The 9,195-nt window shown below is 47.4% G+C and overlaps 1 protein-coding gene across 1 annotated transcript in view; it reads left to right on the top strand.

Moving 5' to 3' along the window:
* AP5B1 (adaptor related protein complex 5 subunit beta 1) overlaps nucleotides 1-9,195 on the top strand; it is a 137,245-nt gene that overhangs the window by 78,462 nt on the left and 49,588 nt on the right. The gene's annotated exons all lie outside the window — the stretch shown is intronic.

Below are 9,195 nucleotides of genomic sequence, written 5' to 3' on the forward strand. Positions count from 1 at the left end.
TTTCATCCTTCAGAGGGCCTCTGTGAGGGTCGGGAAGGCCGTTTTTGCCCTCCCCCGTCTCCTAGAAAGGCTCTGGAGGCTGGGGACAGCAAAAAACGGGCCTTCTGGTCTCACCGGAAGTTGGCAAACGGCCCATTTTTGACCTTCAGAGGGCCTCTGTGGGGGTCGGGAAGGCCATTTTTGCCCTCCCCAGACTCCTAGAAAGGCTCTGGAGGCTGGGGACAGCAAAAAACAGGCCTTCTGGTCTCACCGGAAGTTGGCAAATGGGCCATTTTTGACCTTCAGAGGGCCTCTGTGGGGGTCGGGAAGGCTGTTTTTGCCCTCCCCAGGCTCCTAGAAAGGCTCTGGAGGCTGGGGACAGCAAAAAACAGGCCTTCTGGTCTCACCGGAAGTTGGCAAACGGGCCATTTTCATCCTTCAGAGGGCCTCTGTGAGGGTCGGGAAGGCCGTTTTTGCCCTCCCCAGACTCCTAGAAAGGCTCTGGAGCCTGGAAACAGCAAAAAAACAGGCCTTCCCCACCACCCCTGAAGCCCTCCGGAGGCAGGAAACAGCCTGTTTCCCTACTTCTGAGCTGAGCTCGCGTGCCCACTGATACGGCTACGTGTGCCATCTTTGACACGTAGGTTCGCCATCACGGCCCTATACCATTCCAGACAAGTGACCCTCCAGCCTCTTCTTACAAAACCTCCACTGATGGAGCCACCCACAACTTCTGGTGGCAGGCAGTTCCACCGGCTAATTGTCCTCACTGTTAGGAAGTTTCCCCCTTCATTCCAGCTTGCTCCTCTCTTCGATTAGCTTCCAACCATGGTTTCTTGTCCTGCCCTCTGGTGCTTTGGCGAATCCTCATCCTCATCATGGGTGCCCGGACCCCCGAAAACCTGCTTGGCGTCGTCATCCCCTCGATCTCGCTGCCCTGCTCCTCAAAGCCTGGGGGGCCGGGGGGGGGGAGGGAAGAAGGCAGCGGCTTCAACCAAGGACCCAGCAGCCTGCAAGCCACCGTCCGGCAGCAGCCAAGACGCCTCGCTAATGAAATGTCAACATGTTGCAATGACAAGCTCATTAGTGGCAGAGGTTGCCCATTATCCGGCGGGAGGACGGGCGCCCGCCTGGCATGGTTTGGACTCTGCTCCAAACCATCTGGCCAGGAACTTTGAGACCCCAGGAAGAGACGGGACAAGCTGCGTCTACGTTATACGCTTGAATGACCCGTTAGCCAAAGTCTGCTGCACGGCTGCGTCCCAAAGATAGGGGTGCCCGGGGATTCAAGCAGTGTGGGTTTTAAGGATGCCACGTTTATGAGCCACGGTGGCGCAGTGGTTAGAGTGCGGTACGGCGGGCTAACTTCTGCTGCCTGCCGGCTGCCTGTAATTTGACAGTTTTGAATCTCCCCAGGCTCGAGGTTGACTCAGCCTTCCGTCCTTCCGAGGTGGGTAAAATGAGGACCCGGATTGTTGGGGGGCAAGAGGCTGATTCTGAAAGCCGCTTAGAGAAGCACTGTGAAGCACTGTGAAGCGGTATATAAGTCTTAAGTGCTATTCCTTCCTTCCTTCCTTCCCACCCTCCCTCCCAGTGCTTAGAATGCAGGATTGCAGGCTAATTCTGCCCACTGCCAGGAGTTTGATCCTGACCAACTCAAGGTTGACTCAGCCTTCTGTCCTTCTGAGGTTGGTAAAATGAGGACCCGGATTGTTGTGAAGTCTAAGTGCTATTGCTACCTTCCTTCCTTCCTTCCTTCCTTCCTTCCTTCCTTCCTTCCTTCCTTCCTTCCTTCCTTCCTTCCTTCCTTCCTTCCTTCCTTCCTTCCTCCCTCCCTCCCTCCCTCCCTCCCTCCCTCCCTCCCTCCCAGTGGTTAGAATGCAGGATTGCAGGCTAGCTCTGCTCACTGTCAGGAGTTCGATCCTGACTCAAGGTTGACTGACAAGGTTGAGGACCCAGATTGTTGGGGGCAAGGAGGCTGACTCTGTAAACCGCTTAGAGAGGGCTGTGAAGCACTGTACAGCGGTATATAAGTCTAGGTGCTATTCCTTCCTTCCTTCCTTCCTTCCTTCCTTCCTTCCTTCCTTCCTTCCTTCCTTCCTTCCTTCCTTCCTTCCCTCCCTCCCTCCCTCCCTCCCTCCCTCCCTCCCAGTGATTAGCATGCAGGATTGCAGGCTAATTCTGCCCACTGCCAGGAGTTTGATCCTGACCAACTCAAGGTTGACTCTGCCTTCTGAGGTTGGTAAAATGAGAACCCGGATTGTTGTGAAGTGGTATATAAGTCTAAGTGGTATTGCTATCTTCCTTCCTTCCTTCCCTCTCTTCTTTCCTTCCTTCCTCCCTCCCTCCCTTTCTTTCTGCCTCCCTCCCTCCATCTCCCACTTCTTTCTTTTCCTTCTTTCCTTCCTTCCTTCCTTTCCTTCCTTCCTTCCTTCCTCATCCTTCCTCCCTCCCTCCCTCCCTCCCTCCCTCCCAGTGGTTAGAATGCAGGATTGCAGGCTAATTCTGCCCACTGCCAGGAGTTCGATCCTGACTGGCTCAAGGGTGACTCAGCCTTCCGTCCTTCCGAGGTGGGTAAAATGAGGACCCAGATTGTTGGAGGCAAATAGGCTGACTCTGTAAACCGCTTAGAGAGGGCTGTAAAAGCATTGTGAAGTGGTATATAAGTCTATGGGCTATTGCTATTTAAAATCTGGCTGGGGAGAGAAGCTAGTTTAAAAGAGTTGTGGGGTTCCTAACTTATTGCAAAAAAAGAAAAAAAGTAAGAAACAACAGCTTAAAGCGAGCATTCTGCATTGTTTAAAAACATGGATAAGCAATAGAAATATACAGGTGGACCTCGACTTACGACCACAGTGGAGTCCAACATTGATGTTGCTAAGCGAGACATTTGTTAAGCGAGTTTTGCTCCCTTGTACCACTTTTCTTGCCATTCATTTGTTAAGTGCAGTCGTTAAGTGAGTAACACCGCTGTTAAGTGAATCTGGCTTCCCCATCGACTTGGCTGGTCAGAAGGTCGCCAAAGGGGATCGCGTGACCCCGAGACACTGCAACCGTCATAAATGTGAGTCGGTTGCCAAGCATTTGTATTTTGATCGCGTGACCATGGGGCAACGGTCGTAAGTGTGAAAAACGGTCCCAAGTCACTTTTTTCAGTGCCGTTGTCACTTCGAACGGTCACTAAGCGAACTGTTGTAAGTCGAGGACTACCTAAATATATCTTGTCCTCTACTTATGACTGCAATGGGGAACGTTGCTAAGCAAGGTGGCGGCTTAAGTAAGTCGCGCTGGATTTTGTGACTTTTTTTTTTTTTGCCATGGTTGTGAATTGAATCCCTGCCGTCGTTAAGCGAATCACATGGTTGTTAAGTGAATCTGGCTTCCCCCCCCCCTTTTACTTTGCTTGTCGGAAGCCAGCTGGGAAGGTGGCAAATGGGGATGGTGGTCACATGACCCCGATAAATATATAACCCAAAATCTGAATTATCAAACTGAATGAGAATTGGCAGGGAATTTCTCTCTGCAATTATTAATTCAGTTTATTTCTCTCTTTCCCCCCCCCCCCTTGCAAATCTTAAACAAGAAAAATCTCTGAATGGGCCCGGCTGCCCTTTTTAAAAGCCAAGCGCCAAGTTTCTAGTCCTCAGGATGGGGTTAAACTTAAATAAAAACAACCTATCTCAATGTTGGCCATGGGGACGCGGAGATTTGACGCCTTATTACGTAGCAAGAGTCCAATCACCAATCGCCAACATTGACTCGATTCCATTGGCTTTAAACTTCTCCAAACCCATCCTGAGGACTAGAAACTTGGCTGCTTTGTCTTTTAAAACGCAATTTAAAAAAAAAACCCATTTCCTTTCCCTAAAAGACTGTTTTTTTTCCCTCTCTTGGCACGTCAGCCCCTCTCCCCAAAAAGGAGGTCAGTGTGTGTCCTTTGTCCGTTCCTCAGTTACACAAACTCCGGTTCGAATCCCAAGGAAGGACATCCTAGGCTAGGGACGTAACCTGTTTCCCGGCAGGTTTGTGGGGGCAATAAGCTGACTTTGTATAAAAATATACAAAAGTATGAAGGCTATTGCTTAATGCATTGTAAGCCGCCCTGAGTCTCCGGAGAAGGGCGGCATATAAAAATAAATTAAAATTAAAATTTTAAAAAAAACTGTCTGAATTTGGCAAGCACCTTTTGCTCCTGGCTGCAAAAATGCCAAAATAAGCCCAGAGTTTCGCTGTTAACATTCCTCACCAACTTCCCCCCCCCTCCGTTCGCTTGGCATTAAGACAAGCCAGCTAGTTCAGCGTGTTCTTCCTACATTCCGATGTTCCCAGATTTCTTCATCGGTACAGAAAGTTCTTCCACCGTCTTGGACTGAAGTCAGCTCAACCGAGGTGTTCAGAAAACGTCAAAAATCCAGGAACCCTTTGCCCCCCACGTGAAAGCAGAATGGAGGGGGGGGGTGGTCTCTAAGCTTTTTTTGCAGACGTCTCCTGACCCAATTAGGTAACGTCATCAGCGCTGAAAGGGGAGCGGGAGTTTGCTGCAAATGTCCCTTCTCGCAGTGGTGATGACGTTACCAAGCTGGGTCAGGAAATGCCTGTAAGAAAACAACTAAGCTCAGAGAGGACCAAGGGATGGGAGGTTTGCAGGGAGGAGGAGGAGGAGGAGGACTAGGGAGGAGGAGGAGGAGGAGCTTGGTGGTTTTTTAAAGAGACATTTCACGACCCAACTAGATAACATCATCAGTGCTAGAAAGGGAGAGGGGTTTGCAGAGAGGAGGAGGAGAAGGGAGGAGGAAGAGGACTGCGGGGTTGTTTTCTTGTAGACATCTCATGACCCAACTAGGTAACATCATCAGTGCTAGAAAGGGAGTGGGCTTTGCTGCAAATGCCCCCTTTTTTTTTTGCACTGATGATGTTACCTAGCTGGGTCATAAGACGTCTGCAAGAAACAGCCAAGCTCAGAGAGCACCAAGGACCCCCCCCTCATTACAAATAATCTCTTTTTATTGGAAAGCAGAATTAGCCCAAGGGCTTACAGTTAGTCCTCGATTTACGCCCGTCTGTTTTAACTTATAATGGCGCTGGGGGGGAAAAAATGCCTCATTGTCCTGGCAGAGAGCCCATTCTTCCCTTGCTATCCTCAAAACAACCACCTTACGAGGTAGGCCAGGCCAACTGCGTGGCCCAAGAGAACTGAAGGAGGATTTGATCCAGGGACTCTCTTCCATTATTCCTCCTTGGTGTACAATCGATCCCAGCCTCCTCATCCCCGATCACGTTTGGCTGGGGCTGCTGGGAGTTGTAGTCCAGCCGGGCAATTTTTTTTTCCCTCCCATCCCCGCTGTTCAATCAAGAGGACCCTCCTAAGAGTTGCTATCGTCTTTGCTCCTAGCCTACTTTTTTCTTCCTAACCTAGGTTTAAAAATGCAATTTTGGGAAACGTGCCAGAGGGTGGGTGAGTAGCCAAGCAAACTATAATTGAAATGAAGGAGCCTTGGTGGAGCAGCGGACTAAAGTGCTGTTAAGTAGCACTTAGCTGCCAGCTGCCTGCAATTACTGTGAGTTCAAATCTCACCAGGCTCAAGGTTGACTCAGCCTTCCATCCTTCCGAGGTAGGTAAAATGAGGACCTGGATTGTGGGGGCAATAAGTTGATTTTGTATCAAAAAGAACACCGCTTAGGGGGGGCCGAAAGCCCTGCTAAGCAGGTATATACAAAAGTATGAAGGCTATTGCTTAAAAGCATTGTAAGCCGCCCTGAGTCTCCGGAGAAAGGGCGGCATATAAATCGAACCAATCAATAAATAAAATAAATAAATTCTCTTGACGTTTTTGCAGGAGCCCATTGAAGAGAAATGACTCCGTCTTTCGAGAAGCAGAAACGGTTTAAGGGAAACGTTTTCACCAGCCTTCAACTCCGACCTTCATCCGCAGACTTGCAATTTTGACAGCCGCTTCGCAACTGGGTTAAAAATTGTTTGCAAATCTGCGGATGAAAACTTTTCGATTGGGAAATGCCTTGTACAATATATTAGGCTACCTGCGATCCCTGGTCGCCCCCTGGCGGCCAACCGTGGAATATTTCCAGCCGCAAAGTCCCAAATTGAAAAAAAAATATCTTAATTAACCTCTCAGCTGATTAAATTCGGCATTACCTAAGCTGTTTGTCTCTTGCTTTCCACTTCATTAGAGGTGTTTACGCCAAAATCCAAGCAAAGCTTGGGCGTGCCAAAAATTATCCTGAAACAACCCCCCCGCCCCTCCACCCCGCTAAGGGAGATGCAATTCCTTTATTTCTTCTTCCTTCATTTCTCTCTGGCGGGGCAGGAAATGTAACAGTCGCTCTTTAGAGCAATGTTTTTATTTATCAGGCAGTTTCCAACTCTCAGTTGTTTTAAGAATAACATGACGACTCTGTCCGGTATTCTTGCTGAAATGAAGGCTCGGGGTCATCGTTGATTTTTGCTAGCTTGTGATGGGATCTTTGTTGTTAGTCGCGAAGTCATGTCCAACCCATCGTGACCTCATGGACGACGTTCCTCCAGGCCTTCCTGTCCTCTACCATCCTCCGGAGTCCATTTAAGCTCACGCCGGCTGCTTCAGTGACTCCATCCGGCCACCTCCTTCTCTGCCGTCCCCTTCTTCTTCTTTTGCCCTCCATCGTTCCCAGCATTCGGCTCTTCTCCAGGGAGTCCTTCCTTCTCCTTAGGTGGCCAAAGGATTTGAGTTTCCTCTTCAGGATCTGGCCTTCTAAAGAGCAGTCAGGGTTGATCTCCTCTAGGACTGACCGGTTGGATGGCCTTGCAGTCCAAGGGACTCACGGGAGTCTTCTCCAGCACCAGAGTTCAAAGGCCTCCATCCTTTGGCCTTCTCAGCCTTCCTTATGGTCCAACTTTCCCAGCCATCCATTGCAACTGGGAAAACCATCGCCTTGATTAGACTCACTTTTGTTGGCAGTGATGTCTTTGCTTTTTAGGATGCTATCTAGCTTTGCCATGGTTTTCCTCCCCAGGAGCAAGCCTCTTTTAATTTCTTGGCTGCAGTCCCCATCTGCAGTGATCTTGGAGCCCAGGAAGATAAAATCTGTCGCTCCCTCCATTTCTTCCCCAGATGGGATCATAACTCCCTATTTTTTATTTTTTTTTTACTTAACAACTGTGTAAGGGAGGCTGGATTGAAAGGGACTGGCCAAAGGTCTCCCGGGGGGATTTTGTAGCTGGGGAAGGATTAAAATCTAGGTTTTCCAGCTTCCCTCTCTCACCCTTTTTATTACCTTGGTTTTTATATGTATGTATGTATATCTGTATCTGTATCTATATATCTATATGTTTTTCCTCTAGCCAGGTTTTTCCTACCTGGCTAGAGGAAAAACACACATAAATCCTACGAAGAAGTAAAAACAAACTTTCAGTCATTGGGATTGTTGCTTAGTGCTCTGCTAGAAGGGAGTGGGGTTTGTGGAGAGGAGGAAGGAGGAGGAGGAGGAGGAGGAGGAGGAGGAGGAGGAGGAGGAGGAGGAGGAGGAGGAGGAGACGACTGTGAGGTCCTAGGTGAGCTTAGCTGTTTTCATACAGACCTTTCATTACCCAACTAGTTAACATCATCAGTGCTCGAAGGAGTGGTGTTTGTGGAGAGGAGGAGGAGAACTCTGGAATCCTGGGTGCTCTCTGAGGTTTTCTTGTAAACGTTTCATTACCCAACTAGTTAATATCATCAGTGCTCGAAGGAGTGGGGTTTGCTCAAACTAGTACTGACGATTGTATTTTATTCCGATTTCATTTTAAATTATATTTTTATTCCAATTTTGTTTTAAATTCCCATTTTATTCCCATTTCCTTTTAAATTGTATTTTTTATTCCAACTCCCATTTTAAATTGTTTTCATCAGATTTTAGTAATAATTTGTGTTTGGAACTCTGATACGGGCCCACGCACTAATCAATAAAGTTAACTAATACTGATGATGTTACCGCCCAAGTTCAGAGAGCACCAAGGACCCCACAAGTCCTCCTCCTCCTGCACCCCCTTCCTTTTAGCACTGATGCCGTTACCTACTTAGGTCATGAAACGTTTTCAGGAAAACAGCCGGGTTCAAAGAGCACCAAGGACCCCACAATTCAACACTGAACTACAGACGCTTTCTTTTATCAAAAATGCTGCTTTAATCTGAAGACCGTTCTAATTTAACTCGTGTCTGATTCCATTGGATCGGCTTCTCAAATTAATTCCCCCCCCCCTTTTTTTTTTTTTTTTTGAGGTTGGCCAAGACACGGAACCAGGAATTTAAAAAACAGAGGTTGGCAAAAAGAAACAACCCTTGAAAAAAAAAAAATTAAACTCCATAAAAGCTAGCCCACTTGCAAAAGCAGCCCCCTGGGTTAATTACTGACCAGGGTTAAGCGTGTTGGGCTTATTGGGTTTAAGAGGGCAATTTTTCCGCTGGAGCTGAAGAAGTGTGGAATTCCACTGGAAAAAAACAAATTCGGACAAGCCAAAGAATGCCCTCTCCTGGTTCTGAATGACAAATACACGGAATTGCCACGATAGGTGGTCCTCGACTTACAAACGTAATTAAGCTCAAAACTTTCCCGTTAAGCAAGACATTTGCTAAGTGGGACAAGTGAATTTTGTACATTTTTGCCAGAATTCTATATTCTATTCCATTCCATTCCATTTTCCTTTCCTTTCTTCCTTTCCATTCCTTTTCTTTTCTTCCTTTTCTTTCCTTTCTTCCATTCCATTCCATTTTCCTTTCCTTTCCTTTCTTCCACTCCATTTTCCTTTCCTTTCTGCCTTTCCTTTCCTCCTTCCTTACTTCCTTTTCTTTCCTCTATTCCATTCCATTTTCCTTTCTTTTCTTCCTTTCTTCCATTCTATTCCATTTTCCTTTTCTTTCTTTCCTTTCTCCCTTTCCATTTCATTTTCCTTTCTTCCATTCCATTTTCCTTTCCTTTCTGCCTTTCCTTTCCTCCTTTCCTTTCTTCCTTTTCTTTTCTTTCCTCTATTCCATTCCATTCCATTTTCCTTTCTTCCTTTCCATTCCTTTTCCTTTCTTCCTTTTTTTCCATTCCATTCCATTTTCCTTTCCTTTCCTCCTTTCCTTTCTTCCTTTTCTTTCCTCTATTCCATTCCATTCCATTTTCCTTTCCTTTCTTCCTCTCCATTCCTTTTCCTTTCTTCCTTTTCTTTTCTTTCTTTCCTCCATTCCATTTTCCTTT

The sequence above is a fragment of the Pantherophis guttatus genome, chromosome 18 (genome assembly GCF_059756535.1).
Source record: "Pantherophis guttatus breed Tessera chromosome 18, ASM5975653v1, whole genome shotgun sequence".
Classification (NCBI taxonomy): Eukaryota; Metazoa; Chordata; class Lepidosauria; order Squamata; family Colubridae; genus Pantherophis; species Pantherophis guttatus.